This window comes from Equus asinus, chromosome 3 (assembly GCF_041296235.1).
Source record: "Equus asinus isolate D_3611 breed Donkey chromosome 3, EquAss-T2T_v2, whole genome shotgun sequence".
Lineage (NCBI taxonomy): Eukaryota > Metazoa > Chordata > Mammalia > Perissodactyla > Equidae > Equus > Equus asinus.
In genome coordinates, this window is record NC_091792.1 from 109,456,314 (window position 1) to 109,465,566 (window position 9,253).

The following is a 9,253-nucleotide window of genomic DNA, read 5'->3' on the forward strand; positions in this document are numbered from 1 at the left end:
CCTCTGTCAGACATAGACACTCCTCCATCAGTTGTTGAGCTACCGCTTCTTCTGAGAAATGCCCTCAGTTTATGGGAGGCACCACCCAGATGTGCCTGAGAAGTTATACCTCTCCCCACCTAACTGTGGGCCTCAGCCAGTGGGTAACTGATACAGGAGTTACCTGTATCAACCTCCTTTCCTAATGGTGGGACAATTGTGGTGCCATTTACGCTCCAATGCTCCATGTAAGATCAGGCCAAGGCCGAACTTCCACCACATATGCCTCACTTTTTCCTCTGCCCTGTCTTGCTTTCCTGAGTCTCTTGAAGGTTTCACCTTAGAGCACTCCCTCAAATCACTTGCACAAGAATTCCCATCTCCAGTTCTGATTCTAAGGAACTCGACTTGATACACTGTTTGATTTAGTTTTCAGATTAATTAAATTGTTAGGGAAAACAGTTTTCTCATATTTTTCCTAAAATGCATGAGTCTATTTTTCTAATTTAATAAATCCAGTACAGTAAATTCAATTGGATCTTTATTTTCAGAATATCTCGCCTAAACTTCATCATTACAAACATGAAGTTTCCTTGTACTATAAAGTCAGATGCAGGTGGTTTACGCATTTAAATAGAACTACACTGATTTTAGGACATAGTCTGTGTCTAACTAAACCCCTGTTATTACTCTGTTTTCTTTTTTATTTGCCTCTTTTACATGGAAGTGTAATGTAAAAGCATTTCCAGGTAACTAACCATGCCCTAGTTAGAAGAATTCCAGCTAATCAAGTTTTGTTATTCCAAGATTTTTGCTGTAAAAGATTTTTACTTGTCCCTATGGATGCTTTGATGATCTAGTAAGGAAAAATTCTATATAACAAATAATATTATATCACAGATATAGACCCCTATCTATGAAATTACTCTTTATAATAAAGACATTGCATATGTAATATCTGCATTGTAGACCAGGAGAAATAAACAGAAGGAGAAGGCTGATTTATAAGCTTCCTATTATCACCCTTACCTTGAAAAATAATATCAATGTTTCAAAATTACATATTCTAGAAAACAATCAACAAAAAAATTCCAGATAAAAGATAGTAGATATTTAATTGACTAAAAATACTTTTCAAAGACCTTGTTAAATAACTATAGTGTCTCTGGGTATCAACTCTGTTTAAACCTCAAGTCCTAAAGATTTTAAAATGCACTATTCATTTTTTTCTTTTTCTTTCTTTCTTTTTTTTTTTTTTTGCTGAGGAATATTAGCCCTGAGCTAACATCTGTTGCAATTCTCCTATTTTTTGCTTGAGGAAGATTCTCCCTGAGCTGACATCTGTGCCTGTCTTCCTCTATTTTCTTTGTGGGTTACCGCCACAGCATGGCCGCCAACAAGTGGTAAAGGTCCCTGCCCGGGAACTGTACCCCAGCCACCAAAGCAGAGTGCACAGGAGTTAACCACTAGGCCTTGGGGCTGGCCCCACAACATTCATTTTTATAAAAATTAATTTAAAAAACTTTTATAAAAAAATTATCATAAAAGAATTAATATGATTGTCATTAATTCTGAAATGAATATTTATGTTTTATGTGGCCAAAAAGATTCATGAGTGGTTTTTTTGTGAAGTGGCAAAGCATAGCGTTAAGAGCCAACTTACCTGGATTCAAATTCTGGTTCTGCCACCTAATAGTTGTGTGAGCTTGGGCAAGTAACCTAACATTTCTATGCCTCAGTTTCCTCATTTGCAGAATCAGAATAATAATATTTACCTCAGAAGGTAGTTATGAGGATTAAATGACTACATATGTACAAAGCACTTAGCATAGTTCCTGGCACATAATAATTTCTATATTGGCATTTGTTAAACAAAATCATTATTTACAAGACTTTGACATACTTGAAGAACCATTTAATTCCATATTACCTCATCCTATTAAAGGAATATAAATTAGAAAAACAGATGAGATTTGTTTAAGTCAGTATATTCTTATCCTGGTGGAATATTCTGTATAGATTTGTGGTACATTATTCCTATCATTTTACTAAGTAGGAATTAGGAAATAGTTCAATCTTATAAATACAGAGAAATTTCCTATGATCTCTCTAGAAGTAGCATAGATAGTAAAATAAATTCTTAAAACATTTCTTTACTATATTCCAAGAAAAAATACTACATATTTAAATATTTGTTACATTACACTAATTATTTCTAAGTGAACTTCAGTGGCACTTTAAAGTGCTTCTGCCATGTTGTTATACCTTATCCCGATATAGAATAAAAGTAAAGGTTGGAAATCTATTTAATTCTTTTGCTAAGAAAAATATTAAACCTTAACATACTAGACAGTGTGGAGCATGTAGCAGAATTTAAAGCAAGCAATACTGATGATTTTTTTATAAAAGCTTATTAAAAGGAGCATCAAGGAATTACAAAAGTAAAGAACCACTCTTAGAAACATCAGAGACTTTATAGAAACACTTTTAAAAGCAGAAAAAGAAGGAATAAAAATGAACTAATAATGAGCATGTTGTATAGGAATTAATAGGATGTCAACTAATTCCATGGGAACCCAATCTTACTGAAACTTAATTTGAATAGAAATGGATAATACATATCACATATTTCCTAAATTGTATTTTAAAATTTTATTTGTATTATTACACATTTGCATCACAAATTCTCAATTAATACAATTACTGGAGATCTAGTTTTCAAATTTCCAATTCTGAAGAAGATGAGATCAAGATGTGTTGTATTTTAGAACTGAATTATTTTAGGAAATGAAAATGCTAAGTGTGTTAACAGAAGATTGTCAGCAAAAGAATAAAATTAAAGTTGTACTATTTTTAATAGCCAGCACCCATATGAAGTTTATGTGAATAAAAATATCTCAACATAATACAATTATGAAGTATGCTTGGAAATATTAAGTATAATGAGCTTTGACTAGCCTTTCTTTGGTAACCACAAGTACAGTGCCTAGGACATAATGGCCAATGAATGATTGATTGAATTATTGAAATAAAAATGATCATTCTCATATTTTTAATTTGTATTCAGTTACATGTTTTAATTATAATTAAAACAAAAGTAAAAGATTACTACTTTCAGTACTTGTGAATACATCAATTTTGACAAATAAACATGATCATTATGCTTCTGCTTTTTCACTATTTCATAATATTGATGATTTATGTTATATACATTTTACTTTAATCTGCTCTCCAATATCTTACATAAATTTTAACCATAATTTTCTATCACTTACCTCTGACACAGCTATCCTCAAACAAGAACTGTAATAATGTCTCATACTGTGTTTCTCCAAATAAGATGCACTCTCAGAAAAGGAAGTGAATCTTCCATTTTAAATGCTATGTATAATTTAACATGGCTTAGAAAAATTTGAATAGCTTTTAGAATTTGTTCGTCTTCACAGTAATTTTGTTCAAACACTTCCTCATAATTAATACTCCACATTCCTTCCTCAAATCCTTCCAATTAAACTTGAATGAAAATGCTTCCTTTTTACTCACTTCATAGTTTTCACAGACACTATCATTCTTGGTAAAACAAAGCAAGTCATGTTTTAAAAAACAGAAAAATATATATTCCTTTTTTCCGATACTGTGCTGCTTCTATCTTTCCCCTCTACTAGAAACAAAATTTTCTCCCAAATACTTTTCATTCAAAGACTTCTCTTTTGGAAGACCAGCCTTCTTCTATTCTTTCATTCTTATTGGTAAAGAGGTGTTAAAAATCTATTTCTTGTTCCTCTGGGTCTCTGCTAAACCACCATCTCTCTTTCCCCTTAAAAGTTGAACTTGCAAAGAAAGAGCTGGCCAGTTAGGTCCAAGAAGAGGATAGAGAGGATAATACATGGAGAAGCAATGATATCATGCTTGAGGACAAACTCAGGTTATGAAACAGAATTTCAGAGTTGCTCATCCCTGGAACTGCCTGTGTTCCCGCTGACTTTCTAGGCCTTCTGTGTCATGACAGAGACCTCCATTATCTAAGACACTCTCCCTTTCCTGCAACTAAAAGGACTAATTAATATGGCCCTTCATTCACTAACAACTCTGACGTCTGGCTCAGTCTTCCTTTCCATCCACTTCTACAATAATACTTCTTATTACAAGAAAGGTAATATAGCATAGCAGTTAAGAACAGGAGCTTTGGAAGCACACTGCCCAAGGTGTAATCCCAACTCTAACACGGATCTGGTGTGGAAACTGCACTCTATGTTTCACTTTCCTCAACCCAAAAATGAAGATAAGTAGTATCAACCTCTAGGGTCATTGTAAGCATTAAATGTGTTCATACATGTAACATGCTTAGAAAAGTGCCTGACATATAGTAAGTAGTATGCAATAAATGTCAAATATCATTAATAGTATCATTACTGCCAGAATCAACAAGCACATTCAAAATCCAAATGGTTGACCCATCTAACAGCCTAGATTCAAGGTTCTTTGAGCTACTTAAATGTATCAAACTTCATTCACCTCCACTTCACCTATCCACTTTCATGGCCATACCCTGTACTTTTTTGTTAATCAGAATATATCTTCACATCTGGAATCTTAAATTCAAATTTCTATCTACATACTCCTAAATTTATGACTCCCTTACTCCATAATAACTTGTTTTCATCCCATCAAGATCCTCTTTTCTTGATGCCCCTGTTCTATTTGAATCTACCACTACCTCTATCCCTTTCATAGATCCACTTCCTTCCCTATCAACCCTAAACTCCTCGGTGTCTTACTGTATAAACAGCTCCTTTAAGGGATCTGCTCCTTTGTCTTTCTGCTAGGTCTACCCTAATCCTTCGGCCTGCTCTCCTTCTCTACTGGTTCCATCCCTAAATCTCTAAACATCCTCAAGACACATATATCTATTTTTAAAATCTTTTTTTCTTCATTTTATACCACTTCTTCAAATCTCATATGCTCTTCTAATGGCTATTCTCACTAAAGCACTAAAGCTACTCTAGGCAAGTCATCAGTGACCTCCTAATTATCAAATCCTATTGACTCTTTTTAGGCCTTAGCCTATGTCTGAGATATCTGATTGTGTGAATCACTTCCTCCCTCCTGAAATTCTCTCCTCCTATTACTTCCATCACATTACTCTCCTCTGGTCTCCTCATTACTTTACAATGCTCCCCAGTCTCTGTGTGCTCCTGAAATGATTGTGTTCACAGAGCTCTTTCCTGGCATTTATCTCTTCTCATTGTTCACACTCTCCCTAGGTAATCTCATCCATTTCTATGGCTTCAACTGCAAGCAATATACAAATATTCAACTGACTTATATCTCCAACCAAGATATATCTCTTGAGCCTCACAATTGCATAACCAAGTGCCTACTAAAAATTTCCTTTGGGCTAATTTATAGGCATCTCAAACTCAAGATGTCTAAAACTGCTCTCTCTCCAATATTCCTAGTCTTAGTAGACAGCCCATCCAACACATTTTTCCAAGTTGGAAATTATGGACTAATTCTTTAATTCTTCCACTTTCTCAAAAACAAGAACTAACCAATCAAATCCTATAAACTATACCTTCTGTATAATATATAAAACTTAAAATTATCTCTCTCCAGTTTATGCTACCACTATGCTTTCCATGTTGTGTTGGTAGCAAGTGTTTTCTAAATAGATTAACTGCCTCAAGTTTTGATGTGCCCACTATTCCCCCAATCCTTACTATGTATTCTCTGTATGTTACACAAGCATCTTTCTAACGCACAAATTCAGCCATATCTACACCATACTACTCCATCCTTCAAGGCACTGTTTACAGGGGAAGCCCAAATTCCTTAGCATGTAATACAGGTTTTCCTGATCTGACGGCTGCCTCATCTTTTGCCACTCCTACTCTCACATACGTTTTTCCCGTCACATTGAACTTTCTAACACTGTATTTGAGCATCCTGCTCCAGCTGCTGAGGACGCCCTCCCATCCATCTATGCCATCTTCCAATCACTTAACTGCCTATCTCCTAAATTCTCTTTCCCTTCCTTCTTTACTTCTTTCTTTTATTTCTTTCCTTTGCTGTCTTTCCTTCCTTTTTTCTTACTTTAATAAACTAATACATTTTGGAAGAAGTTGAAACCAAGCTGAATCTTGGAAAGGGAAAGGAACAGAAAAGAAAGGAAAGGAAAGGATAGAAACTAATAATGAACATTCATGCTTCAGCTTTTTTCTTTTCCTAAATGTGTAAAGGCAAAGGGCAAAATACACTTCGGTATAATCATATTTTATCATGAAACATTCTTTCCTTTTTTCTTTTGGTTGATGGCCCACATATAATAGCTTTTCAAGTTTGTAAAATCATTCCAATGGTTACCTTGTTTTGTTTTGTTTCAGGCATAGGGCCCTGATCAGATTAACTGACATGATGTATATGCAAAGCCTTTTGAGTTTTTCAGAATAATAAACTGTTATAAGGAACCTATTATAGCAATATAATAGGTACAAGTTATACTACACTACAGCTAATGTAATAGGTATAAATTTTATAGTCACAAATCTTGGATGTGAAAAAAACTGCCTTTCTTTAATATTCTATATAATTTTGCTCTCTCTCCTAAAAATCTCAATAGCTGATGGCTCAACAAACAGTACTTCTTTTGATCTATTGTGGCTTAAAACTACTGGCTTAAAACTACTTTTTTTAATGTTAGGAACATTTTATGTTTGTAATACAGTTTATTTGGAAGCTCTAATGAGAATTTTAATTTTTCTTTAACTTATCTGATTTCACTTATTCTTATTTACAGTCGATCCTTATTATTTACAAATTCAACTATTTGCTAAAATTTATTTGTAACCCCAAAATCAATATTTACAGTATTTTTATGATTATTCCCAGACATGTGCACGCGCAGAGTGGGGAAAGTTTTGAGTTACCCAACGTGCAATTTCCAAGCTGAGGTCAAACAAGGCTATGCTCTGCCTTCTCATTTCAACTCTCATGCTATAAGCAAACATCCTTTATGTGGTATATTTAGTGTCATGTTTTTCACATTTTTGTGCTTGTTGGTAGTGATTTCACTGTTTAAAATGGCCCCAAGCATAGTCCTGAAGTGCTGTCCAGTGTTCCTAAGCACAAGAAGGCTGTGATGTGCCTTATGGAGAAAACATGTGTATTAGATGAGCCTTGTTCAGGCATAAGTTACAGTGCTAGGCGCTATGAGTTCAATGTTAATAGTCAACAATATGGTACATCCAGGAAAAGAGAGAGGAAACTTGCCAATCTATATGTGAGGCTGCTCTAGAAAGAGCATCATGAAACCATGGAAAATTGGTGAAATTTGTGGATTCATGAGACGAGGACTGATTTTTTTTTTAATATAGTAGATAGTATTGTTGTGAGGCTGAAAGTCAAAAAAGTTATGGTATCTAGTGTGAGCATTTCAAAAGGCAATATGGTGTGAAAAATATTAAGCTTGCAGGTGAGGCAGGTTCTGCAGATTAGGAAGCTTTGGAAGAATTTTTTAAATATCTGGTAAGTGTCATACAGGAAAAAGGTTATGAGGAAGAGCAGGTGTCAATACTGAGGAGACTGGCCTGTTTTACAAGGATGTTGGCAAATGAACCTATATAATGCAAATGGTGTTTTGGCTCCTAGGAACCCAAGCCTGTATTTTCGTTAGGGGAAATGGTTCAGTATTCACTAATTCAGTGTTCATGGCAACTTTATAGAATATAACTACAAATAATGGGAGTCACGTGTATATTTATGCTATACTTGTGCTTAAAAATATGTGATACATTTTTCTAAAAGGTATACTTCTCAAGATTTCTAACTCATTTATTCTTCCCATTAATTATTCTAAAACAAGTCCATTTCAGAACCAAAGTACCTCATTAGAAAATATTCCCAGACCCTTCAAAAAGCCACTAAGAAAGTCAGATTCCATGTCCTGCAGTATAATATTTCATCCAAGTCTAGAAGTAGTGAGAGAAAGCCAGTAATTCCGCGCATGTGGTGACAGCTTAGAGGGTGTCCAGGTAAACAACTGGTCTAAGCAGCTCAAGATGCAGGAGGCAGCTAGCACAGAGGGAATCTGAGGAGACACATAAGACATACCCAATATTCTTAGCTAATCTTCTGTAGTACAAAATAAGCTCGGTCAGGGCCTGGATGATGCTGTATGCACTTTTTATCACCAGCAAGAGCTAAGAGAGTATATAGCAGGTGTTTAGTAACTATTTATTAGATAAATGAATATAAGAAAGAATAAACAAGTAAATGAACCCACCAGAATGGACCACGTAAGTCAAAAGAGCCAGCTTTACTCTTAACATTATCATGGTTTTGGATGCCATGGAAGCAAACTAGTTGATGTAAAACAAATTAAGCTGGTGATTTAATAAATTCTAATGTAAGTCATCCCAGTATTGGTAAATAACAGCATCAAGCACCCACCAAGAAAGCTAAGGCAGTGACACAGAGATAGTTTCTAAGTGGCCCCAATGTGAAATGGTCAGATAACATACAAAAGAATATAAACAAATATTCACATTATATATAAACATATATAAATGTGGATACAGCATGTATATGGTATTCTCTTCAATGCCTATTTGTATACTATTCTTTTCCATTCCTGTGCAATAATGGCAAGTGCAATATTGAGATAATTGTAAAAGCAAGGTAATAATAAAAAAATAGTTAACCATTTTTATTCTAACTTAAGCATGGATAATCTGACCATTAAGATTATTGGATAAGTTTGAACGCAGCCCAATTTGTACTAGATTGAATCGATTCTATTAAGGTATTAATTTGGTGTTTTACGGATGATGGTTTTTAAATCAACATATTTGTCTAGTGTTTGAAATCTCAGCAGTGTATGGTTGAAAAAGAAAACAAGTGTTTTTGAGAAATGTATTAATTTCTTAAAACAACAGATTTTTAACTGGATCAAGTTCTTTTTTAGCGTTTTTCTTCATTTTCATTTTGCATCTGTTGGACAGAATGCTAACAAAATAGCTTTTAGAAAACCCCTTCATTAAAGTTATTTGAATAATATCATGAGTGAATTTTAAATTCAAACTGGGCTTCCAGTGTCCTTCTTAGGAAAAATGTTGTGAAAACTAGCCCATCTGCTGAGGTACTACAGTTACATTTGGCCCTCAGAATGTGTTTGACATGCTCTGTTTTAGCACTGTGTTGGATTATAAGCCCACAAAACAAGTTCACCTTGATCTTTCATATTAAATATAAAGTATCTCAAAAACAAAATGTGACA